The sequence below is a fragment of the Jaculus jaculus genome, chromosome 12 (assembly GCF_020740685.1).
Source record: "Jaculus jaculus isolate mJacJac1 chromosome 12, mJacJac1.mat.Y.cur, whole genome shotgun sequence".
NCBI lineage: Eukaryota > Metazoa > Chordata > Mammalia > Rodentia > Dipodidae > Jaculus > Jaculus jaculus.
This window is the reverse complement of record NC_059113.1, coordinates 94375987-94402749: the sequence shown is the minus strand read 5'-3', so window position 1 is coordinate 94402749 and position 26763 is coordinate 94375987. Positions and strand designations below refer to the sequence as shown.

The window sequence follows — 26763 nt, the reverse complement described above, 5'->3', positions numbered from 1 at the left end:
ATTATTTGGTCTTCATTCATCTGCAAGAAGTCCGAGGCCCAGAGAGGCTAGCTTCCCCGTGCTCAGTATTAAAGGCACCACTGGGAATTAAGCAGCAGCAGGTGACTCAACTCCCAGCCTGGGCTGTTGGATCCTAATCAACTCAGAGAAACACAGGAATATGCAACAATTGTGTGTAGCTAAAAACTCTCCATTTTATGAGCATATGACATATTTAAAGGCACACTACAGGGCCCTTTACAGCTGTGAAAACCAGCCCCAGTTTCCAAGGCTGTGCTCCTTTCAGCTGTCACTCACTGAGTGGCCACTTTGTGCCAGACACTTGTGTCCAAGACGTTAATACCACATCTCTAGTTTGTAGCTGAAAACCCCGAAGTTCAAAGAGGTTGCACAGTTAACCTACGGGTCACCTAGGAAGTGAGGATAGAAGACAGTATTTCAAAGTAGTTTCCTTGAGAAAGCCCTGCTCTCAACAAGAAGACAGCCGAAAGTACGTCCATCTGGAATCAGAGTAAGACAGCAACGTATTCAGAGTATGAGTAAAGTGAATACACACTGACGGCCCAAAAACCCATGGTCCTGAGCAGGCTCTAAGAAAAGAGGGAATCTTGAAGGAGACTGGACAGGAGAGGTGAAAAAAATTCAATTATGTAAAATTCTTACAATATTTTGTATTACTTACTATACGCAGAAATAAAGCATGGCAATAAGAATCAGTGAAGTTCTTATTATAGTCCAGATAAAAGTAAAAACCAAATATGCATATTCCGGTTTTACATATTTGAATGCAAACATCTCTAAGTAGCATCCGTAACAGGTTTCCAAACAACTGAAGCAGGCACCTCGGACTGTTACAACTTGCTTCTAACATCTGTTATTTCACGAGTCCTATAATTCATATGACAGACGTTGTTTATAAAAGCACAAAAGTGCACAACAACCTACCTATAGTTTACTTTAAAAAGTATTGAGCAAAATCCAGAATATCTGTATAAGAACAAAGTGGCATTATACTAAGTGAATATTTGGAGAAAGATGTAACAAATTTTTATTTTACATGAATTTTACAAACACTGAACTAACTCTATTATTCATTTGATTTCATCTTCATGAGAATTATCATCATTTTGAAAAAAAAAATTAACTTGTTTCCTAAAGCTGCAATCAGTGACAACCATGCAGGAAAAGCAAAGGCATTTTTGTTCTATTCACACACAACAAACAACCCAGTGGGGAAATGGCAGGGTTCCAAGTTGTCCTGTGAGCAATTAGGCTTGGTGGCAATCAGGAAACTCGGGCCCCTTGGGCCCTTAGAAAATGAACATGTTAAAGACTTAGAGCTTTTATTTGCCCTTCCAAAATCCATATGTGAGATACATTTTGTTTAGCTGGTAATCTTTTCCATCCTTTGGACTGAAAAGAAAAACAGTTAGGACAACTAATAAGAAACAAATTGAGAACGTGTGAAAGATTAGCAAGAAATCACTGTGCTCCAGACCTACAGACTAAAATTTAGTAACTCATCCTAAATACAGTTATTTCATTCTAATAATGAGAAGAAATTATAATGAAAAATTCATACAAGTACTGTAAGATATAAAAGTATATTTTATTGGATCACAACCTCAAAGCCCACCTAAAGACTATCTCTTTCTTAAAAAATATTTTTTATTTACTTGTGAGGAGAAAAAGACTATTGGTGTACCAGAGCCTCTTACCCTGCAAATGAACTCCAGACACACATGCCATTTTGTATATCTGGTTTTATGTGGGTATTGGGGAATCGAACCCCAGCTAGCAGACTTTGAAGCGAACACTTTTAACTACTGAGCCATTTTTCCAGCCCCTAAAAATGATTTCTTTATGAAAAACAGATGAAATGGTAAAACTTAGTTTCAGAAAAGCTATATATATTTGCTCTTTTATTAACTTCTACAATGGAATATTTCTAAGAAAAAAATACGAACAATGTTGAATGACGTCAACAAATCTTATAAAGGATTGTAACTTCCATTTTACCAAATTTAAACCTGAAGTTTAACCTGGCAAACTGTCTGGTTGATGCCTGGAGTGGGAGCAGAAGGTAAGGCTTCTCTGGCAAGCTGCCTGTGTCTAACACGCGCTCAGAGGTATATTGGGAACCAAAGCAGTGGAGCAGATGAGCTCAAAGTGAGAAATTATTGCGGGGGGTATAAGTACGCATCCTAATGTACTTCTTAATTAAGAAGTAATTATAAGTTGAAAAATCTGACTTAAAACAATATTGTCAAGAAGCCAACACATTGAAGAATCTGGATTTTAAGATATTTAATTAATCCAAGATAGTTGAGATATTGCCGGGCGTGGTGGCGCACGCCTTTAATCCCAGCACTCGGGAGGCAGAGGTAGGAGGATCGCTGTGAGTTCAAGGCCACCCTGAGACTCCATAGTGAATTCCAGGTCAGCCTGGGCTAGAGTGAGACCATACCTCGAAAAACCAAAAAAAAAAAAAAAAAAGGTAGTTGAGATATTTTTACATGCATCTATCCAACTAGATATACTTCACTTTATAAATAAAATAAATCTTAAAGGGTGAAATTAATATCCAGTCACTATTCTTCACACAGATCTTCAACAAAAGCTCACTATTTCTCACCTCCAGTACTTTCAAACTTCATTTTTTAAATTTAATCATTTTATAGTACATACACTTTGAAGTCTTTTTTTCTACTGTGGATGTGCCAGTGACAGCAGTGTAACACACAGTCATGACAGCTCATCCTCTGAACGGAGGCCCTCAGAAATCGAGAAATAGAACCTGCAAATGTTCAGCGTGCTCAGAGAGCACAGCCTTTACTCCGAGAGGAGCTCTGGGCACAACAGTGAGGGGTGAGCAGAGGCTGACGCGCACGCTGCACTGCGACGGCGGCGGGCGGGCGGGCGGGCGGGCTGCGGCTGCTTTGCACTCTGCTGGGGCAGCATGGCACAGTGGAGTTTCCATACCACAACTGCCCACTTCTCTGTGTCTCTTTAAAATAACAGGTAAAGAAAAATTAAGTAAAAAAATAACATAAAATGCTTTTAATTCTTCTTTGCAAGCAATGTAATTTATAACCATTACACAAATGGAGAAGAAGCACGGGGGGGGGGGGGGGGGGGGGGATAAAGTAATGTTCCAAAGGTTCAGTTTACAAGGACCTCACACAAAGTTTTTTTTTTTCTCTCTCTTCAACTCTTACTAGAAACAGTATTATTTGCTAAAAATGCACTAGCTGCCAAGAGCTATGGTCCATCTAAAAGCAAAACCCTTAAGATGGAAATAGAGTGCTAACAAAAAAGGACTGGATTCTGTATACAAATTTCTGTAAAATCTCCTTAAAATAAGGTAAGTATTTTATACTAAAATTAATTTAATAAAAGATAAAATACTAAAATATGTACTACTATATTAAAATAATAAGTAATGAAATTTCAAACTTTCTAATTAAACCTTTTTTGTAAGTTATTGGGAATTCAACACTAGCCTTGGTTCACATGATAGAACAATGGGAAAATTTTCCGAATGGTTGAACACTAACCCTGACAAGTGTGGAGAGCCAACTACAATACATTATATGGTAGCATAACCTGCCACCCACGTCGCTCAGAGAACAGCTTTCAAACACATGCACTGAGCTGTAAAACCACAGAATCCCTTATTACACATTGTCTTTCTTACTCTAGGTGAAATATACCATCAATTCTTTCCATTCTAACTGTTTTCCATTACAATTTTTGAAGCTCACTTACAATTTGTTGTTTTTTGATAATACAGAAGATGCCTTTTTAGGAGAGAAACTACAACAGGAACATTCTGTCCTCCCACAGTCTGTGAGAGAAGGCTGACATCATGCCACAATTTCCCACAGGTTATTTTGAGGGCTTGTATTATCTACAGTGAGTTTTAAGATCCTCCATTCCTAATTTTCAGAAAAGAGGTCACTGTGATGAGGACAACCTGCACAAAAATGTTAAAATTCAGAATAAGAAGGATGGGGGAAAAAAGGCAAAAATTCTACTTTTTCAGAGATTCTAAATCACTACTTGTTGGAAAGAATTGCTAAACTCATTTCAAAATCTGTGCTTTCTGTATTGTTTTGTCTAATTAATTTACCTCCAAAATCCTCCTATCTTTCTACTTCCTCTCCCTCAGCTCCCACCCCATGACCCATTGCCACCACAGGCTGCTAAGTAAATCACAGCATCCCAGGACATTGCAGTTTCTTCTCGGGTTTTCATTTACAATGTTGTTAGCAAGAAGAATTTTATTTGTACGCATTTTTATTATAATAGCAGGGTCAACTAATCCTGTGAACTAATGGGCCTTTTGCCCAACAGTGGGCTGAGTTATTCAAGTGGGCCTATATATACCCTTTAACTGATTGCAGCCAATTAACCTAAGAAACATAATAGTGGCCACGTAATAAAATTTGACCTTAGCATCCTTTCATTATATAACATCCTCCAAATTGGTGCTAGATAGAAACTCTACATTTTCCCCAAATTGCACTTGGGTTTTTAGGTTGTGATACATAAACTACAGGGAGTAAATTTTAACTTACAAAAGTTCATCATAGCCAGACCTGGTGGCTCATACCTGTAATACCAGAAATGGAAAGGCTGAGGCAGGAGGTTTACTGTGACTTTGAGGCCAACCTTTACTACACAGAGTGTTCCAGGCTAGTCTGGGCTACAGAGTAAGATCCTATTTCAAAGAGAGAGACAGAAAGAGAGAGAGAGAGAGAGGAAGAAGGGGGAAAGAAATGAAGGAAGGAAGGAAAGAAGGAGGAAGGGAATGAGGAAGGGAAGAAGGGAGGGAGGGAGGGAAAGAAGTTCATAATGTAAATTTTGAGGCTATTTGAGAAAAGTCAACTATTATGCTTCTATTTCTAATATGTCCTACAGCTAAATAAAAGAAATGAGGACCATACAGCAGTATCCAATGCCTCCTCAAGATTTCTTCCCAAGATATCGAAAGTACTACTACTTTTATAGAGGCTTATAGAAAAACAAATCTGTATTTTAGTTCAAATACTCAAAAAAAAACCCTTTCAAGTTGTCAAGTATTATATATATATATTTAAAGCATGTACATTTTAAAGAAGTATTTTACATGTGCATGTGTATGATGTATGTGCACAATGTAAGCAGACTCACATGTGTGGAGATGCACATATATGAGGAAGCCAGAGGTCTATGTCAGGTGTCTTCCTCAATCCCTCTCCACCTTGTTTTTATTTTTTTAATATATTTATTTATTTGTTTGAGAGAGAGAATGGGCGCACCAGGGCCTCCAGCCACTGCAAACGAACTCCACATGCATGCGCCACCTTGTGCATCTGGCTTACGTGGGTCCTGAAGAATAGAACCTGGGCCCCTAGGCTTCACAGCCAAGCACATTAACTGCTAAGTCAGTTGCTTTTGAGACACCGTCTCTCCCTGAACACGCTAGACTAACGGGCCAGCAAGCCCCTCGGGTCCTCGCGCTCCACCTCGCCAGCGCTGGAGCTTCAGGCAGCTCACCACTCCCACCCGGCTTCCACGTGGTGCCAGGGATACAAACTCAAACACTCACCAATGGACTCTCTCTCCAGCCCCACACAAGAGCCGTTACCATGTGACAGACAGAGTGAGCCAGTATGCTGCTATCTTGCCTTACTTAACCATCTCAGGAATCTACTGAAATCCGTGTGTGAGGAAGCAGGTTTCAATGGAGTTAAGGATGTCTTCAGGTTTCACACCGCTACTACATAGCAAAACTAAGATTAAACCCAGATCTGTTTAGTTCATGAAACTGTGGTCTGTCAACATATCATTAGGCTTAAAAACTACTAGATAATCCCTGGTCATCTCCCGCTGTCATCATTTAACAAGTCACCATAGAGTACATGCAGCTCCAAAGCCACCCTGAAAGAATGACGTCCAGTTATTAAACAGAAACAACTTGAAGGTCAGTGAATGAGTACAGGTGTCTTGATACCCATAGACGTAAATCAATACCAAAGCTTTCTTAATGGTAAAACAACATTCCAGGTTTTATCAATCATTTCCAACTCAAATGCTCCCTTAAGAATGTACATTTGATCTTCCACGCATGCTTGTACCCACACACACCCAAGCACATTCATCCGTACTGTCACACACCAGTAATCTAAGGCATGGAAAGCTGTCTCAATGCCACACGTGTCAAAGTGTCAAGTTCTCTGCAAGAATGATGTTGTCAGTGCCTATAATTCTTATTATCTAATCTAGTGAGCCAATTTATGTTCTAGCCAAAATGATACTGCTTAGCTGTTCTTGTCTTGCACATTTTCCGATGTCTAAGTTGCGTCAATGCTGTGCCAATGCCTTTAAAGCCACACCTGTTAGAGGAGGGTGTCAAAAGTCGATTACTTCTGTCAGCCTCCTACCCTCCCAGCACTGAGGTGCCGCCCATGGCTTCAGGTACCAGTGGGAAAGGCCAGGGAGATGCCTGTGCAGTCAGCATACACATAGCTTTACTGAAGCCTTTAGCTTGGCTTAAGTCATGGCACTTAAGATGTGGACAGACACTTTTATTTTAAAAGTGCCCTCTTACGTCCCTTACTCTATGTATTTATTACTTTAAATATTGAATTACTCACTTAAGACAATATATTCTTAAACATTTTTATTTTTTATTTTTATTTATTTATTTGAGAGACAGAGAGAGAGAGAGAGAGATTCAGAAATAGGCAGAGAGAGGGAATAAGCGCACTGGGGCCTCCAGCCACTGCCAACAAACTCCAGATGTGTGCACCCCCTTGTGCATCTGGCTTACATAGGTCCTGGGGAGTCAAACCGGGGTCCTTAGGCATTGCAGGCAAGCACCTTAGCCATCCCTCCAGAACAAAACCATATATTCTTTAGGTAAAGAATAAGTGCTTAGAAGTAAAACTAAAATTCACTCATATTACTGAATCAGCTTTCTTTACTTTGTTTAATTTTTTTTTTTTTTCAGGTTAGGGTCTCACCCTGGCCCAGGCTGACCTGGGATTCACTAGGTAGTCTCAGGGTAGCCTTGAACTCACAGTGATCCTCCTACCTCTGCCTCCCCAGTGCTGGGATTAAAGGTGTGCGCCACCACACCCAGCTTCCTTTTTTCTTTTTTGGGGCAGGGTCTCACTATAGCTCAAGCTGACCTCAAACTCATGGTGATCCTCCTACCTCAGCCTCACGAGTGCTGGATTAAAGGTATATGTCAGCACACCCAGCTTGGCTTTCTTCATTTTCTAAAGTAAATCAAATAAAAATAAATCCCATAGAATAAAAGAACACTTCAAGAACAAACGAAATACCCAAACGACTAAGCAATCGTCTTGCTAAAGAAACAGCTACTGTGCGGACACAGGGACCCAGCGTGGCTGCGTTAGATCTTGTCATTACCTAAGTGTAGGTCACTGAACTATTGCTTTACATCGATCACACACCATGCCAGTGACAGTGTAGTTATCAATGGACTAAATCTGGACTTTCTAGTCCGACATCAATGGAAGTATCACTAACATAAATACTAGGTAAATTGTAGGCAATGGACTCCCTGTCCACCTATGGATACCATACACTTAAATGTCAAATATCAACATTCAAACAAATAAACAGTAATACTGCATGCTTAGAGCAAGTAATCAAACCCAAAGCAACCTCCCTACTTCCTTTCACGTGACAGTGACTTACTACAGGTGAGGCACATCTGCTCACCCCTGTCCCACCTCACGCAGTCATACAGAAAGAAGCAAAGCAAGTAGCCAGTGCAAAGCTACAGGAGAGAATGCAGAAAGACAAAAACATGCTCACTGAGAAGCTACTGCACACTAGGTATGTGGTGTGCTTTTACACAGCTCTTATTACTCAATCTTCACAACCTCCTAAACAAGCAGGTACTATGAGTCTCCATTTTTAATACAGAAGCTCAGAAAGGACAGAAACATTCTTCTCTATTGCAAAACAAAGAAGTGATAATACCAAGAATTTAACTCTAATCTGACAGGCTCCAAACTCCAACAGCATGTAGCAAAGCCTAGGAACATGTTCCTTTCTCTGGCTTAGGTCTCGTCCTTCTGTCCTACTCTAAAAACAATATTTAAAACCCAGATTGCAAATGATGAGACAGACTGGGTTCTTCACCCATAAGCCAAGGTTCGAGAACTTTGCGTTCAATGGTGAGCACAACCTGCCTCTGGGGGAATATCAGCAAGTTTCAAGTGACTACAACCTCGGGTTAAATAGAGTTCAGTGACTCATAGTAATTCCATGCTACTGATAATCCTGACTTTAGTCAGCAGAAAACTCTCAAATTTGAATCCCATATTTGTCTTGGGCAATTCCTTTTCAACACAAGGCAACTCTTTTTACAAAATATTTTTAAACCAGGAACACCTCGTAATGGCTTTGACTAATGTTCCTCAGAGAAACAATAAAATGATTTTTAAAACAGCTTTCCCAACAAGAATTTTCAAGCTGGGTGAGAATAATTTTTACCTGACTCCATCCTTTTTAAGATCGTGAGTGTGATGCAGTTGCTACCGGGCGGAAGAGTGAAGGTAGGAGAGAGCTCCCTCCTTCCTCCATCCTTCTAGGGAGCCTTCTTATCACAGGAAACAGCACTTACCACTGCCAAGCAGGTAAGAGGCACGCTGCGCGCCTCCTGGATTCCCCAGAAGTACACTGCAGTCCCTTTAGTCACCTTCTTCTCTAAGATCACAAACTTCTATCAAAAGTAGGGCCAATAGGGTAGAATCACTTAAAAACTAATATATGCCCTGGTTCATGTTCTTCATAAAACTAAAACAGATGCCCTTCCACTACTTTCAAAATAAATATCAACAGCCATGGCAGGGGAAAAACTGTACAAGATATTAACTGAGCCTAGTAAGTAAGCCAGCTATTTAGCCATAGGATGAAGAAGACACCACACACACACACACACACACACGCATGCCCGCACACACAAACCCAGACACATGTCTTTAGTAGGTCACAAATTTAGTTCCAGGGTTCCTGGAAATTAAAACAAAATAAGTATCATTATTGGTTCTGACATAGTTCAGAATCTCTTACTTATACACAGACTAGATTCCCACAGGTAATCATTAAATCCACTTAATCACATGTGCAAAATTTTAACCATAGAAGCAACAGCTAATATTATCTATTGGTGGCTAACAAGATTTTATCTTTCTCTCTCCCACCTGTTGTAGGTCTATGGATTAACACTAAAGAGAGAATCAAGTCAGGCAAGTGGTGGCATATGACTTTAGTCCCAACACTTGAGAGGCTGAGGTAGGAGGATTCTAGTGAGTTCAAAGCCAGTTTGGGATACAGACAGCATCCCAGGTCAACCTAGGTTAGATTGAGACCCAGCTTCAAAAAGCAAACAAAAGAGCAATCTTAATTTAGTAAGCTTCAGGTTCACTGTGACACACTGTCTTAAAAATTAAAGTGGTGACATTAACCTCTGGCCTCCACAGGTGCATACACACCTGTATATATGAACATACATACATACAGGCACATACACAAAAATAAGAACATGTATGTACTTAGAGCAATTCTTAACTTTAAAAAGACAGGAAATTCAACTCTTGCAGGAACATTCTGAAGACCTAAGAATAAGCTTTAAGGCTATTGGCATCATGGTAATTTCTCAGACAAGTTTTATATGTGATATCTCTCTACAGAACTTCATACAACTTAAGAAAGTAAGAAAGTAATACTTTAGAGCAAGTTCTGAGGTTCTAGCAATTAAATGCAAAATAAGTATATTGCTCAATGGACAGACAATTAAAGCAGATGCATGACTTCTTAAAAGGACTATTCATTTTTTCTCAAGAATCTCAAAGAAACTACAACTAGGGGAATAAGCCAAAGGCAAGGAGAGATGGCTCAGTTGTTCAAGGTGCTTGCTTACAAAACGTGATGGCCTGGGTTTGATTCCCCAGTACCCACATAAAGCTAGATGCACAAAGTAGTGCATGTTTCAGAAGCTTGTTTATGGTGGCAGGAGACCCTGGCATGCCCACTGGGTGTGTGTCTTTCCTTGCAAATGAAAACATTTTGTTTAAAGGCAAGGAGAAGCTGGGCGTGGTGGCGCACACCTTTAATCCCAGCACTTGGGAGGCAGAGGTAGGAGGATCACTGTGAGTTTGAGACCACCCTGAGACTACATAGTGCATTACAGGTCAGTCTGGGCTAGAGTGAGACCCTACCTTGAAAAACCAAAAGTAAAAATAAAAGGCAAGGAGTTGCCAGGCATGGTGGCGCATGCCTTTAATCCCAGCACTCAGGAGGCAGAGGTAGGAGGATCGCCAAGAGTTCAAGGCCACCCTGAGACTACATAGTGAATTCAAGGTCAGCCTGAGCCATAGTGAGACCCTACCTCAAAACAGCAAAAAAAAAAAAAAAAAAAAAAAAAAAAAAAAAAGCAAGGAGTTACTGTGATAATTAAGAAAACAAGACTAAATCTTTATTAACCATATCAACAGACTACATAGTGAATTCCAAATCAGTCTGGACTAGAGGGAGACCCTATCTTGAAAAAAAGAAGAGGGAGAGGAGGGGAAAAGACCTTGAAGAATGGTTAGCACTCCTTAAAGCAGTCTAAGGATACCATCTGCCATTAAATAAACACATAATACCTTTTTCTGATTTTTAAGGGCACTTACATAGTCTGAATAGCTAGGTTAACTCAGAACTAAGTATGTAAGTTGAAATACATGATTATTTTACCTGGAATCTTTAAACAAGATAGAGTGAAATAATCCTACCTGATCTTACGTAAATGTGGAATGTAAAAAGGTCAAGCCATAAAAGCAGAGTGTAATGTTGGGTCATGATATGCAGAGACATTTATCATACCAATAACTGTGGGCTAACTCCACAATGCACGACCCATTTACATCAACAAGGAGGGTCCAATGGGGGTGGGGGGTAGATCATGGATGAGCCTAAACAATGGTACCAAACTGCCTGTATTTGCTGAAAAGAAAACTAATAAATTAAATTTAAAAAAAAACAAAAACAAAAACACCATGACTCAAGGGCTAAGGAGATGGCTCAGCAGTTAAATGTTCTTGCTTGCAAAAGCCTGCTGGCCAGGGTTCAATTCCCAGCCATCCATGTAAATCCAGATGGGCATTTGTTTGTTGGAGTAAGAGACCTTGGTATTATCACGCATACACACACACACACATTAAATAAATAAAATAACCTTATTTATAAAAGAAAAAAAAAAGAAAGAAAGCAGAGTGTAGGACTCTGGGTGTCTGAGGGCAGGCAGAGGGGACTAGAGGTCCCAGGCAGAAAGCTACAATCAGTTCAGATCATGGTGACTACAGGAAGTAACAATATAGTCCGTACTTGACAATTACTAAAAACATTGGAAGATCTCATCTGTAAAAACCAGAGTAAAATAAATAAAATAAAAAATTAAATACATATACAGAGCTAGAATCTATACATTTTCAAGTTGTAATTATTTTCTAATTACAAATAAATAGATACAGCAATATACTAGAGTTAAGCCTCTGTGTCACATCTGTAGATTTAGCCTATCATGGATCAAACATGTTTGCAAGGAAAAGATGTGAATGCACTAAATATCTATAGACGTTTTGCCATCATTCCTTAAACAATATAACAACTATTCACATAATATTTACATTGCCCTGAGTATTATACATAATGTAAAGGTGATCTGAAGTATATATGGAAGGGTTTCAATTGGTTATATTCAAATACTATTCCATTTTATACAAGGGATTTTGTTAAGTGTGGGAGTCCCAGAACCAATCTCTGTATATACTGAGGGGAGCATATACTGAAATAATAGCCACTGACTGGCTAAGTTTCTATAAGAACTAATTTTAGGGTTGAAGAGATGGCTTAGCAGTTAAGGCACTTGCCTGCAAAGCCTAAGGACCCAGGTTCAATTCCCCAGGACCAACGTAAGCCAGATGCATAAGGTGGTGCATGTGTCTGAAGTTTGTTTGCAGTGGCTAGAGAACCTGGGGCACCCATTCTCTCTCTTTTTCTTAAATAAATAAATAAATATTTCTTTTTTAAAAAAACTAATTTTATTGACAGGTGTACAGCTAGAGATGTTTTCAACTAAAAAATGTACTCTTTTATTACAAAATTTCATTTGTTCAGCAGTATATATGCAGGTTCAGGAAAGAAGTGGGGAAAAAAAAAGAGATCCCAGTGTGTCAAAATTGTTACTCTATTTAGCCTCAATGTGCTGAGTAAACCCTAAGATGACTTTTTGTTAGTGTATTTTTTTACTTGCACATGCGAGAGGGGCCTTCTGAGGCCTCTTGCTGCTACAAATGGCAAAGGAACACCAGATGCTTGTGCTGCTTTCTGTATCCAGATTACACTTGTTGCTGGGGATTGAACCCAGGTGAACAGACTTTGCAAGCAGGTGCCTTTAACTGCTGAGCCATCTTCCCAGTCCCAAGATTTCTTATCCTGACTAGTCAAAATAAAAATTAAAAGGAGGTGACTATATATTTGTGTGTGTGTATATTCTTCTTTTCGGAGAGATCTGTCACACCATGGCAGGTGACTTTGGTGGTCAAGACTGGGAACCTATGCGACATACAGGAGGCACAGAAGGAATTTCAATTCATTATAAAAAGTAGGCAACAGAAAATTCATATAACTATTTAAGAAACATCAAGCTAATTTGGAGCATGTTCAATCTAAACATTTTAGACTCAATAAAAATTGGGTTAGATATAGTAGCATAGCATGTATATAATCTTCCTACTTTTTCAAGCTCTAGAACAAGTTAGAGAGAGTCAAGACCTTCTTGTATCACGGATGATCCATGAAAGCCCCCTCTAACTACTTAATTAAGCACCAGAAATCAAGATTAGTTGTGAATCACTCAACTAGCTAATTATCATTCTGAAGCTAGCCAGAAAGTAGAAAATTCATTCAAAAGATAATCAAGATAGCTGTTAGTGTTTATGTGTTCTATCTCAACTATAACTTTTATTACAAAATTTCTTTTTAAAGAAATTTTTTCTTTTTAAAAACTTTCTCCTGTGGCCCCTATGAACTTTTTAAAAAACATTTCCGCTTTATTTATTTGAAAGAGGCAGAAAGAGAGAGAGAGGGAGAAGAAATGAATCAGCATACCAGCACTTTCAGCCACTGCAAACAGACTCCAGACGCATGTGCCACCTTGTGCATCTGGTTTACATGGGTACTGGGGAATTGAACCTGGGTCCTTAGGCATTGCAGGCAAGTGCCTTAACTGCTAAGCCATCTCTGCAGACCATCAACTATAACTTTAAATACAAGAGGAAAGATCCCTAAATATCTACAAAACTCTTGTTAAGATGAATTTTCTTAATTCCTTTATGAAAAAGAACTAGCCATTGTTTTTTATCCACTAACATTATATTATTCTTTTATATTCAAACTTTCATGCTAATATTATTCTCATTCCTCCATTATGAGAACTGAAGATGGGAAATTCTTCACTTACCACCTGGAAAACAGAAGCTCACTCCAATGAAGAGACTGTAAGGTGGTCTCAGCCATATTTTCAGCAACACTTCCTGCTGATCCTGCTGTTCCTGTGCATTGCTAGGAACCAATCCATTCACCACAGTCAGGAGGGAAAGGCAGGAGGACTGCAAGTTCATAGCCTGCCTGGGCTACAAAGCCAATTCAAGGCCAGTCTGAGCTATACAGTAAAGTCCTGTTTACTTACACACACACACACAGAAAGAGAGAGAGAGAGAGAGAGAGAGAGAGAGAGAGAACGAGCACTATGCATGTGGCAGTCACTTAGGAGGCTGCAGGAGAAAGATCATGGGTTTCAGAATAACCTACTAGACTAATGAAACTTTGCCTCCTACATAGCCCAACACAAAAGCAGGTGTTACAACAAGACGATAGGGCTGCACTAGTTTGGATCTTAAACATCCCCAAAGGCCCATGAATTAAAGGGTTAGTCCTCAGCTTGGCACTACTGAGGGGTGCAAGAAGGGCCTAATGAAAGATCTTCCAGACATGAGGAACATGGCCTTAAAGGGTATTTGGGGCTCTGGCCCCTTCATGTTCTACTCTCTTTTGCTTCCACAGCTCTGCTCTCCACCAAATTGTGTTGCTTTGCCAATTAATCAGGGCTGAAATCTCCAAAACTTTGAACCAAAGTAAACCTTTCTTCTTCATAAGATGACTAGCTGAGACTGTTTGTTATAGCAATGGAAAGCTGACTAACTCAGAGGCTTAACTGAAAAGTTTATATACAGTGGAAAGCAAGAGACAAATAACCAGATATAAGAAGTCAGCAAACAAGCTTATTATGGGGGCTGTAGATATGACTGTCAAAGACAGTTGCTTGCAAAGCCTGCTGGCTCAGGTTCAATGCCTCAGGCCCCTATGTAAATCCACAGGGGCAGACCCTGTCAGATATGTGAAAATAAATTAAAATTTTAATAAGCTTATTGTAGATACCACTCATTTATTTAATCCCATTTTTCTCTGTCCTGGTCATCTATCTGTATTTTCCATTGTTATAACTTCATGCTACACCAAACCACAATTTCCCTTACCTAATAGGTTATTGCCTTCTAACTTTAAAACCCCAGTTTTCACAAGGTCGTTCACCTTATCCATCTCACCATGGCCCCTCCCTTCCTCTTTCTCTCCCTCCTTTCCTTTTCTCTTTCTTCTTCCTTCCCCTACCACCTCTTCTGAGTCAAATTTCTAAGGCAAAAATAAATAAAATAAAACTGCCCACAGGACCCCTAAATTGTACATCTGACCAAAAGAAGCTGGAAGTCAGAAATATCTGTCCATTCATGTTTACAGCATCATCATTCATTAACTTGGCAAGGGGTGGATCAATCCAAGTTTCCATGACAGACACATGAATACGCACAATGTGATGTGATTGTATGGAATGCCTGTCCTCCTCCATCCTCTATATCATAATGTTGACGTGCTCAAAACAGTGCAGGTCTTGCCGGGGGATCAGTAGTCATTGTGGGGTCGTGAATGCATCAGTTGATTCATGTAAGGAGGACAGTGCCCCAAAGTGCGCCTTCCTACCCTGTGGCTCTTTCTTCGTTAACCTTATGCAGTGTTCCCTGAGACTTGGAGGGCATGCAGGAAATCTCCTTTAGTGTTGAGCTCTTGGCAGCCTCTTTCTTTATGCTCCCATGAGTCTAAGTCTCTCCAGGCAGCTCCATAGAGATGGTTTTCTGGCTAGCAGTGAGGGCAGCACTCATATTCAATCCAACACTTCCTACAATGTTTCCTGGGCCCTGGAAGGTATGACAGAGATGATTCTTCCAGCGCTAGGCACATGGCTTTCCTTCTTGTCATTTGGGTGAGTCTTGGGTCTCCCTGATATTCGCTACTATCTGTAAAAAGCAGGTCCCTGCAGCTCCTGGTAGGCAGCTTACATGCATCTGGGTTGGGCAGATGGTGAGCCAAATGTGAGCTCAGCAGGGGTCACATTTTAGTCACATCCCCAAGGTGTCTCATTACATATAAACAAATGTAACAAAAATAAAATCAGGCAGGCATGGTGGCACATGCCTTTAATCTCAGCACTTGGGAGGCAGAGATAGGTGGATCATTGTGAGTTCAAGACCACCCTGAGACTACGTACTTAATTCCAGGTCAGCCTGGGCTAGAGTGAAACCCTACCTTGAAAAAACAAACAAATAAAATAATAATAATAAAGTAAAGTAAAATCAGAAATCCTAGTCTTGTGGTCCAAGAATTTTGAATGTGTTAGTCAGCCTGTCTGGCATTTCCATGGCTCCAGCTCTAGCACAGTTCTTGCTTGCTATATATACCCCCTTTGTGAGCCGACACCACACCTGCCCTTCTACTTCCACACTGACTGGTCTCTTATCTAACCCTATGCCCAGCTTCTTTCCTCAGGCCCCAATCTGAAGATGTAACTATGTGGCAGAGCACCAGCTAGCATGACAACCTGTGGGTTCAGTCCCCAGCGCTTCAAGGTGGAAGGGAGGAGCTAAACAAAAGCTGAGCAGTAGAAGAGAAGGGTGAACGTGAATGAAGAATAACACACCTGCATGGAAATGCCACAATGAGAACCACTGCTCTGTATGCTTCCCTGAAAAAACTGAAATAAAAATCTCTCCATTTGAAGAGATGCCAGACCTCAGTGACCAAGATTAATCCCGTCACTTCATGGCTTTCCTCTCCACTCCCTCTACTCCCTTCTTTAACTTCTAATAAATGGCAACATTCAACCAGTTGCCCAAACTGAAAAGTCTGAGATGCCCACCCCTCCCTTCTGTCTACTTCAACCCTACTCACAGTTCCAACATGGTCCGGGTGGCAGTCAGTCACAGGTCCTTTCCATTCTCCTTCAAATGCACCTTCCCTCTTGAATTGACCTGACCTTCCAGAAATCCCAGTGAGGTTCCACCAGGTCTTCACGGGCACCAGCCCGAGCACTGCCACAGCTACCTTTATCAGTGTTTCCCCATTTCAAACCCCAAATCCCAGGAAGCCTGACGGTAAGCACCATTTGGCTTCTGCCTACACAATTTCATGGAAACGCTGTATACCATATTTATTTCCCTGTGAGACTGTAAACTCACAGAAACCATGAAGGCTCTAATAAAGGTGCTAAAACACTACCTTCAGTCCCTCCGGTCACTCACTCATGCCTCCCGGCACCTAGGAGCACTGAGTGCTTGGTACTTCAACAAGCCGTACAGTGGTCCTTAAAGGTCACCAGAACCACCGTGGCCTCCAGAAAATGAGTAAACCATTTCTCCCAGTATTCATCCCATTGTGCTCTCATGGCCCCTTACATATACTTACTTTTTAATCTTTTAACTGGAACATAAAAATTGAACATATTAATGATGTACCATGTGATTTTCACATGTCTCTATATTATATAGTGTTTAACCATGTTAAATACTTCTGGTCCCTCAAACATTGACTGGTTTGTATTTGTTTTTGGGGTCATTTTTGTTTTTTTTAATAATAAGTCTGATTATTTAAAAAATTTTGTTTATTTTTATTTATTTATTTGAGAATGACAGACAAAAAGAGGCAGAGGGAGAGAATGGGCACGCCAGGGCCTCCAGCCACTGCAAACAAACTACAGATGCATGCGCCCCCTTGTGCATCTGGCTTACGTGGGTCCTGGGGAATCGAGCCTCAAACCAGGGTCCTTAGGTTTCATAGGCAAGTGTTTAACTGCTAAGCCATCTCTCCAGCCCCTTGTTTGTTTGTTTTTGCATGTGTACCTGCACTATGTGTGGTGTATACACATGTGTGTACAGAGGCAGAGGCCAGAAAATACTGAGTGTCCTCTATCATCCACATAGTTTTTTTGAATTATGAGGTTTATTTTGGGAGAATTGAACCAGGGGTGAGGCTAGCAGAAGGCTCAAGCCAGAAAGGAATTCTCCCCTTTCCCATGTGGAAAAGGGGAGGGAAGGGGGAGAAAGCCTCCCTCACCTAGTGAGAAGTTTGGACACATAAACCAGGTCAAAAGCTTTCCCTCACATAGTGGCTCAGAAAAGACTAAGAGGCAGTAAAGGACTCAGAGCTTACATTGATCATACATGTAGCCGAGCAAGAAAACATCCAAGAACAAAATACATGTAGAAAGGAAGCAGGAAAATGCCCAGGCAGGGCTGGAGAGATGGCTTAGCGGTTAAGCGCTTGCCTGTGAAGCCTAAGGACCCCGGTTCGAGGCTCGCTTCCCCAGGTCCCACGTTAGCCAGATGCATAAGGGGGCGCACGCGTCTGAAGTTTGTTTGCAGAGGCTGGAAGCCCTGGCGCGCCCATTCTCTCTCTCTCCCTCTATCTGTCTTTCTCTCTGTGTCTGTCGCTCTCAAATAAATAAAAAAATAAAATAAAAATAAATTTTAAAAAAAATGCCCAGGCATACAAGTGACCCTCTCCTTTGCCAACCTGGCCAGGAAAGGGGGAGAGCTTACCAAGGCAAGGACCAGGAGAATCAGACATCAAGACAAGGAAAAGGAACCAAGATATTTGCACATGTGATTAGGCTCCTTTGTGTGGGCCAGACATCCAGTTCCATGAGGTTCTTCAGACGCTGGTGTGTAAGGGAGAGATGTGATTGGTGGAAGAAGCTGACTTAAGGGCGGGCCCTCAGGTGCGCTATGCTGAGGCAGAAACAGGAAGTGCTGCCTGGGAGAGTTGCTTACACCCTTCTTGGATGAGTCTGGCTCAGACCCCAGTCCAGTCCTGCCACGGAAGGCAAGATGGCATCCATGTTCTCTTTGGGCCTCTGTCCCTGGCTGACTGCCTATTAGAAAAATATATCATACTTGTTATGCCTTTAATAGCATATACCTTGCAGCTGGAGGTTGTTTTTCTTTTGGTAGTTAAAGGCTAATGTTATGTTGAATTATTTTCCCTAATAGCAAGTGACAGGTCTTGAATTGTTTTCTTTTTTAAAATATTTTGTTTATTTATTTGAGAGAGAGAGAGAGAGAGAGAGAGAGAGAGAGAGAGGGGGGGGGGGGGGGGGGAGAGGAGATAGAGAAAGAGGCAAATAGAATGGGCACGCCAGGGCCTCCAGCCACAAACTCCAGACTTGTGTGTCTGGCTTACCGCGTATTTTCTTGAGACAGAGTCTCCCTCTGAACACAGGAGCTGTTTTCATGAACAACGGTGCAGACTCTGATCACCACAGAACTGGGGTTATAGGCATGCATGGCCATGACTTGTTCACCTAGGTTCTGGGGGTGAATCAGGCCCACACAGGAACTCACACTTGTACAGGAAGCACTTTTACCTGCTGAGCCATCTCCCCAGTCCCAATTTTTTAAACTTCTTATTGAGAGATTCCATAAGCGCAGTGGGGTAGGCAAAACACATGCATTTACCCAGACAACAGCAGGCATTACTCCCCTAGGGCTCAGGACCTCTCCAGCCATAGACTTTTGACTAGGTTTTCAGTACCAGTCATGTATTTTCTCCCATGTAGTGGGCTTCAAGTCCAATTAAAGAGCCAATGGTTGCCCCCTAACAGACATGCCATTACTGCATCAGTTGGCACATTTGGCCTGGCTGGCCAAACTTAAGGATTGCAGGGTCCACTGCTGTTTAACACCATTGATGATTTCTCTCTCCCCAAAAGCTGTATACAGCATAGCTCTTTCCAGCTCACTCTAGCTCTGGCTGACCTGGAATTCACTGTGTAGTCTCAGGGTGGCCTCAAACTCACAGCAATTCTCCTACCTCTGCCTCCCCAGTGCTGGGATTAAAGGTGTATGCCACCACGCCTGGCTTTTTACTTTTTGAGTTCTTTATATATTCTGGATACTAATCCTCTGTCAGATGTATAGCTGCCAAAGATTTTCTCCTATTCTGTAGCTTGTCTTTTTGCTGTGTTCACAGTGTCCCTTGCCATACAAAGGCTTTTTTAATCTCATAAGGTCCCAATGGTTGATTAATGATTTGACGTCCTGAGCTACTGGAGTTATATTCAGAAAGTCATTGCCTATGCCAATATGTTTAAGTGTTTCCCCTACTTTTCCCTGTAGTAGTTTCAGAATTTCAGGTTTATTATTAAAGTCTTTGATCTATTTGGGCTTGATTCTTGTGCATGCAGAGAGATAAGGAACTATTTCATCCTTCTACATGTAGATAGCCACACATTTTCCCAGTACACTTGGTTAAAGAGGCTGTCTTTTCTCCAGTGAATATTTTTGGCATTTTTGTCAAAAATCAGATGGCTGTAGCTGCCTAGGTTTCCATCTGGGTCCTCTATTCTGTTCCATTGATCTACCTGTCTGTTTTTATGCCAGTTCCATGGTGTTTTTGTTATATGGCTCTGTAATATAATCTTAAAATCAGGTATGGTGATACTGCCAGTCTTATTTTTGTTGCTCAGAACTGCTTTGGCTATTCGAGGTTAGAGGGGTTTTTTTTTTGTTTTTGTTTTTGTTTGTTTGTTTTTTGTGCTTCAGAATGAATTTTAGGATTGTTTTTTTTTTTTCTATTTCAGTAAAGAATTCCATTGGAATTTTGATGAGGGTTGCATTAAATGTGTAGATTACTTTTGGTAAGATTAACATTTTCACAGTATTGATTATCCATGAACATGAGATGCCTTTCCATTTCTTAGTGTCTTCTGCAATTTCTCTCTTGATTATTTTAAAGTTTTCATTGAAGAGATTCTTCACTTCCTTGGTTAGGTTTATTCCAGGGTACTTTATTTATTTATTTATTTATTATTTATTTTGAGGTAATTGTGAATGGGAGTGCTTCCTGATTTCATCCTCGGCATGTCTGTTGTTAGTATATAGGGAGGCTATTAATTCCTGTTTGTTAATTTTGTACCCTACTACTCTGCTGAAAATGTTTAACAGCTCTAACAGTTTGATGGTAGAGTCTTTAGGGTTCCTTATGTATAGAATCATATCATCTGCAAATAATAATAATTTGACCTCTTCCTTTCCAATTTGTACCCCATTTATTGAATCTCTCATCTTATCGCAATAGCTAAAACTTCCAGTACTATATTAAGTAAAAGTGGGGACAGTGGACACCCTCGTCTTATTCCTGACTTTAAGGAAATGCTTCAAGTTTTTTCCATTTAGTATTATGTTGGCTGTAGGTTTGTCATAAATAGCCTTCATTACGTTGACATTATTTTCCTTCTATTGCCTGTTTCCTTAGGACTTTTATCATGAAGGGATGTTGGATTTTTGTAAAATACCTTTTCTGCATTCATTGAGATCATCATGTGATTTTTATCCTTCAGTCCATTTATGTGGTATATAATATTTAATGACTTGCATATGTTGAACCCTGCCTGCATCTCTGGAATAAAACCTACCTGGCCTGGATAAATGATCTTTTTGATATATTCCTGTATTCTCTTGGCCAGTATTTCTTTCCCTCTCTCTCTCTCTCTCTCTCTCTCTCTCTGTGTGTGTGTGTGTGTGTGTGTGTGTGTGTGTGTGTGTGTGTGTTTTGTGTCTTTGCCTGGTTTTGGTATCAGGATAACTCCGGCTTTGTAAAAGGAGTTTGGTAGTATTCCTTTTCTTTCTATTTTATGGAAACGTTTGAGAAGCATGTTCTTCTGTAAAAGTCTGGTAGAATTCACCAGTGAATCAATCTGATCCTGGACTTTTTTTAGTTGAGAGACTTTTTATAACTGCTTTGATCTTAGTGCTTGTTATAGGTCTATCTAAATGGTTAATCTCATTTTGCTTTAATTTTTATAGGTCATATATATCTAGAAAATCAACCATTTCTTAAAGATTTTCAAACCTAAGTGGATATGTTCATAAGGTATGTCCTTATGAGTTTCTGACTTTCACTGGTATCTGTTGTAATGGTGCCTTTTTATCTTTAATTTTATTGTGTCTCTTATTTTTCTTTTCATCAGTTTTACTAAGGGTTTATCAATCTTATTTATTCTTTCAAAGAACCAACTCTTTGTTTCATTTATTCTTACTCGTTACTTATTTTATGAGGTAGGGTCCTCTCACTCTAGCCAAGGCTGACCTACAATTCACTATGTAGTCTCAGGGTGGCCTCCAACTAACAGTGATCCTACCTCAGCCTCCTGAGCACTACGATGTGGTGTGTGTGCACCACCACACCAAAATGTCATTGATTCTTTGTGTCTTTTTCTTTCATTTCCATTTCATTAGTTTCCAAAGATAACAAAAGCTGTTGAGTCTATGGAAGGTTGTAGCTATGAAGAATAGGAAATAGAAAAGGGCTAGAGAGATGGCTTAGTGGTTAAGGCACTTGCCTGCAAAGTCAAAGGACCCAGGTTCAATTCCCCTGTACCCACATAAGCCAGATAGATGCACAACAGGGCACATGCCTCTGGAATTTGTTTGCAGCAGCTGGAGGCTCTGGCATGCCCATTCATTCTCTTTCTCCCCCCTTTTTATTTCTCTGTCTCTCTCAAATAAATAAGTAAAGATATAAACTTTAAAGAAGTAGAAAAGGAGGAGAGGGTATGAAAAAGGAATTGGAAAGAGAGGAAAAGTAAACAAGTTGTAGGTAAGAAAAGTTGTAGAAAGATTCTAATAGTAGGATGGATGAAGAAAATTACAGAACAATTCTAAAATCCAGCTGACCAATACACACACACACAAACCCCACACGGATTACTTATTCACGAGTGGGTATTAAAACAAGCAGACGAACTAACAAAGCCAAATGACCTAAACTGGCAGGGTGCATTGGCTCACACCCTTAATTCTGTCAACTGGGAGGTTAAGATTCCTGGGCTACAATGGGTTCCAAGTTAGCCTGGGCCAGAGTGAGATCCTGCCCCAGAAAGACGGAAAGGCAATGGGGAGAAGGCACTATAGATCAAAAAATACCAAAAGCGACAAAAGTCAACTCCAAAACACAATTTATTTAAAAATGACTAAGGCAGGTGTGGTGGCACGGGCCATTCATCCCAGCACTCGGAAGGCAGAGATAGGAGAACAGCCATGAGTTCAAGGCCACCCTGAGACTACATAGTGAATTCCAGGTCAGCCTGGGCTTGAGCAAGACCCTAACTTGGAAACAGTAATAATAACTGCTAAGTCAACTTTACGTACATCAAACAAATCTAATGTGTCAGTGTTATTATCTGAGTGGGCTAGGTTTGAGTTCTTTCCCTCCAAGATTCCCATTTAGCAACCTATCCTAATATGAAAGGTGCAATTAGCACTTCCAGTACAGGCCTATCTACCTGGCCCCAATGTAAGATGGCCCTGTTACCTTTTGGGGTGGCTCAGGGTCTCATCTACACTGAATGCTCTAATGGTTCCCTCTTTGTTGAATTGTGGGCTCAGCTGGGTTGATTAGGTCAGTAAATCTGCTCTTAAGATCAGCTGTGCTAGATGCTGTGTGGGTGAGGGTGACACTGATCCCTTGGCATCCTGAGATCTCTTGGTACCTCAAGATCTCCCATGGGGTTCCTAGTTCTGGCAGTTGGGGAGCAAGGCTCTGGAGAGTGCCTGAAGTTGTTCCAGAGCTGCTCAGCTGGGCCCTGTTGTCTTCTCCTTTAGGCTCTCTGTGTGGTATATGCACATGTATGCAAATGTACACACCACTGCATATGGGTCAGCACCATTTATTAAAGAAACTATTCTTTCTCCATTGCATGTTCCTAGCACATTTGACAAAGTTGTCTGTAGACAGTCTTCTAGGCTCTCTATCCTGTTGTATACTGGTCTATGTCTGTTTTACACTAACATGTAATGTTATATACTTATTTTTAAAATCTACTATCCTTTTATCCATGTTGCCCAGGCTGGTCTTGAACTCACCATCCTCCTGTTTCAGCCTCCTAAGTCCTGGGTTTACAACCTTGTGTCACCGTGTCCACCATGGTAAATGCTGATTGGATACTTCTGCTTGGCAATGTATGAAGAAGTCAGTGTAATTCCTCCTGCTTTCTTCTTTTTGTTTAAGATTGCTTTGGTCAGGACTTTTTATGGGTCCCTAACAATTTCAAGATCATTATTTCTAGTTTTGTGAGGAATGTCACTTGGATTTTGATAGGACTATATAGATACCTAGTAAGTATACCTGTGCAATACTGAGATTCTTCCATGTGTCTTTACTTTATGTCTACTTTAATTCTGTCCACCAATATTTTATAGCTCTCACAATAGAGATCTTTTACCTCCACAGCTAAAATTTAATATAGCAAAAATAAAATTAAATAAATATAGTAAAAATGAAATAAAATAAACATTTTTAATATGAAAATAAAATTTTAAATAATTGATTTTTAATTTTGTTTTGTTTTATTTATTCATTTGCAAGCACAGAGAGAAATAGAGAGAAGAGAGACAGACAGACAGAGAATGGGCACAACAGGGACTCCAGCCACTGCAAATGAACTCCAGACACGTGTGCCCCTTGTGCATCCGGATTACGTGGGTCCTGGGGAATTGAACCTGGATCCTTTGGCTTTGCAGGCAAATGCCTTAACCACTAAGCCATCTCTCCAGCCCAAAATAATTGATTCTTTCTAAACAGATTATCCTCTTTTATTCCATTTTCTCTGTTCCCATTTCCCTGGGGCCCTTCTCTGTGGGGTTATGGGACTCCCTGTCGGGTCATGAAGTCCTCAGTCAGTGCCAGTGGGATAGCGGGTGATCATGCATCAGGGCATTCCTACCCTCTCTGTGGCTCCAACAATCTTTCTAGCCCCTCTTCTGCAATGTTCCCTGAGCAATGGCAGGCCTGTTGGCAGTCTGATTTCGTGTTGAGTTCTTTACAAAGAACTCTGGATTCCTGCTTTCATAGGCTGTGCTTTATCACCTGCCACCATTACCCTTCAGCTGTTTGTCAGGTTAGCAGAGAGAGCAGCGTTTATGGTGCAGTGTCCACGGCACGTTCACCCAGGTTCTGCCAAGTATGGAAAAGGACTGCAAGTCTTAGGGTGGGTAGTTGGTTATCTTCTTGTCTTATTGATGGATCTTGATTCTCCTCCATTTTCTCTGTCATAATGGCCTGTGGTACGGCCCTGCTCCCACCTTCTCTCGCACCAGCCGCCCAGGGATGGCTCTATCCTTGGCGGATGACTCTGGAGATCAGCCCCGACTCACCTTCATTTCTTTTGTAGTTGTTATAGATGGGATTGCTTCCAGCTGTGAAAGCGTTTTTACTAGACTATACTTACATTTTATATATACTTTTTAAAATGATAATATAATTGTTGATTGATTTGCCTGATTAAGAACAGAGCCTGTGACTTCCTTGATTATATTCTCAGTACCAAATAAAGCGCCTGGAACTTAACAGACCCCAAGGAAATATTCACAGGAAAAAACATGAATCTGTTTTGTATAGAAATGCTAAAGGAACCTATAGTCTTAGTTTACTGTCAAGAGACATAAGAAAATTTTCCTATTAAAAATACATGGCCAGGCATGGTGGTACACACCTTTAATCCCAGCACTGAAGAGGTAGAGGTAAGAGGATTGCCATAAGTTCATGGCCACCATGAAAATACATAGTGAATTCCAGGTCAGCCTGAGCTAGAGTGAGACCCTGCTTCAAAAAACAAAACAAACAAACAACTATATACATATGCATGCTACTCTAATGTGTGACATATGCTACTCCCAAAAAGAAATATATCCCAAGTACAAAGTTTCTTCAACTCCAGTTTAGAAATAAGTAACATATATAATTATCAACAATATTTTCAAAAATTCCACTTGTAGGGCTGGAGAGATGGCTTAGTGGTCAAGGCAGTTGCCTGTGAAGCCTAAGAACCCAGATTCAATTCTCCAGCAGCCACATAAGCTAGACGCACAAAGTGATGCATGCACCTAGAGTCTGTCTGCAGTGGCTGGAGGCCTTGGAGCGCCCATGCTCTCTCTTTACCTGCCTCCCTATCCCTCCCTCCCTCTCTCTCTCTCTCAAATAGGTAACTAAATTTTAAAAGTCCATTTATTGACTTTAGAGAAAGATAAGACAACAATGTTTTATGCTTTAAAATTATGTATATTGGGCTAACACATTTGCCATGAAACTATGAGTATCTGAGTTCAGATCCCCAGAACCCATGCAAAGCCAGATGCTATTGCACAAGCATCTGCAATCTCATCTAAAGAACAGAGCTGAGGACAAGACACCTGCTTGGAAGTCTGCGGGCCATGAACACACAGTCCAACAAGAGAGCTGCCTCAAAGTATGGCAGGAAGCAACAACCAACACCTGAAGTTGTCCTCTGACCTCTACAGATGCACCTGATACATCTGCACCCACACTGCTGCACATGAGAACACACATTCATCATTATATATGTGTATATATATACATATATGTGTGTGTGTACCTATATACTAAAAAATTGCATATATTATACCAAAACATTCTATGCTGATTTATAGGGTAAAGGTGGCACAAAAATGAGTTAAAAAATTTAAGCTCACTAAAAAAAATTTAAATCATCTATTTTTCTAAAGGGTCAATAAATTACATTTTCAGTCTTATCAAATCAGTTGTTTATTCATACCGTCTAAGACATTCCACTTTATATCAAATTGTTTGAAATAAGGCTTCCATAAGAATGTACATGTAAGTATATCTTAAGTCAATGGACAGAGCCTTTGCATCTTCTTACTCTACTACACACATTAATGAAACTCAAATTATAATAGTAAATATTATTTTAACAGAAGAACTGACTTATTAGCCACTTTTGTTAAAGTACCATATAAGGACTCATCGCTGTGCTACTAACTAGAGACAAGTAGCTAGAGAGGTAAATGCCTCTCATGTGTGGAAGGAGGAGAAAATATCACCACAGCTCTCTTGGCAATGAAGACTATTTCAAGCTTCCTCTTAAGAAAAAAAGATCACTTGGTAACAGCTTGATTACGTGAGGATAGAAACAAGACTCAACATGCACATAGGTGCTAAGTCTTGCGCCCTATCGGGATCGTATTCTGTTGTAGCTACACATGTAAGAAACACATGCTAACAGCGAGCCAGAGTACAACTTTCAAATATGCTAAGCACAGTTTGCTTAATGATAGTTTAGATACAATTTAGAATGCCATCAAGTTATATATAAAGAGCTACTTACATGAAATAAACTACTTTAGTTCATATTTAAGTACAAAATGTCTACAACAGTTTTTAGACAAAGAAATAACTACTCAGTAAGTTTTAAAAATTTAAGCAATTTTTCTGATCAGATGTTTTGTAAAATGTTAAAATGATCACATCCACGATGCAGTAGTATTCCTT

General features: G+C 40.4%; 1 protein-coding gene across 2 annotated transcripts in view; it reads right to left on the bottom strand.

Annotated features, from left to right (window-relative positions):
- The window catches only part of Anapc10 (anaphase promoting complex subunit 10), a 65027-nt gene that overhangs the window by 3611 nt on the left and 34653 nt on the right, over positions 1 to 26763 (bottom strand). The gene's annotated exons all lie outside the window — the stretch shown is intronic.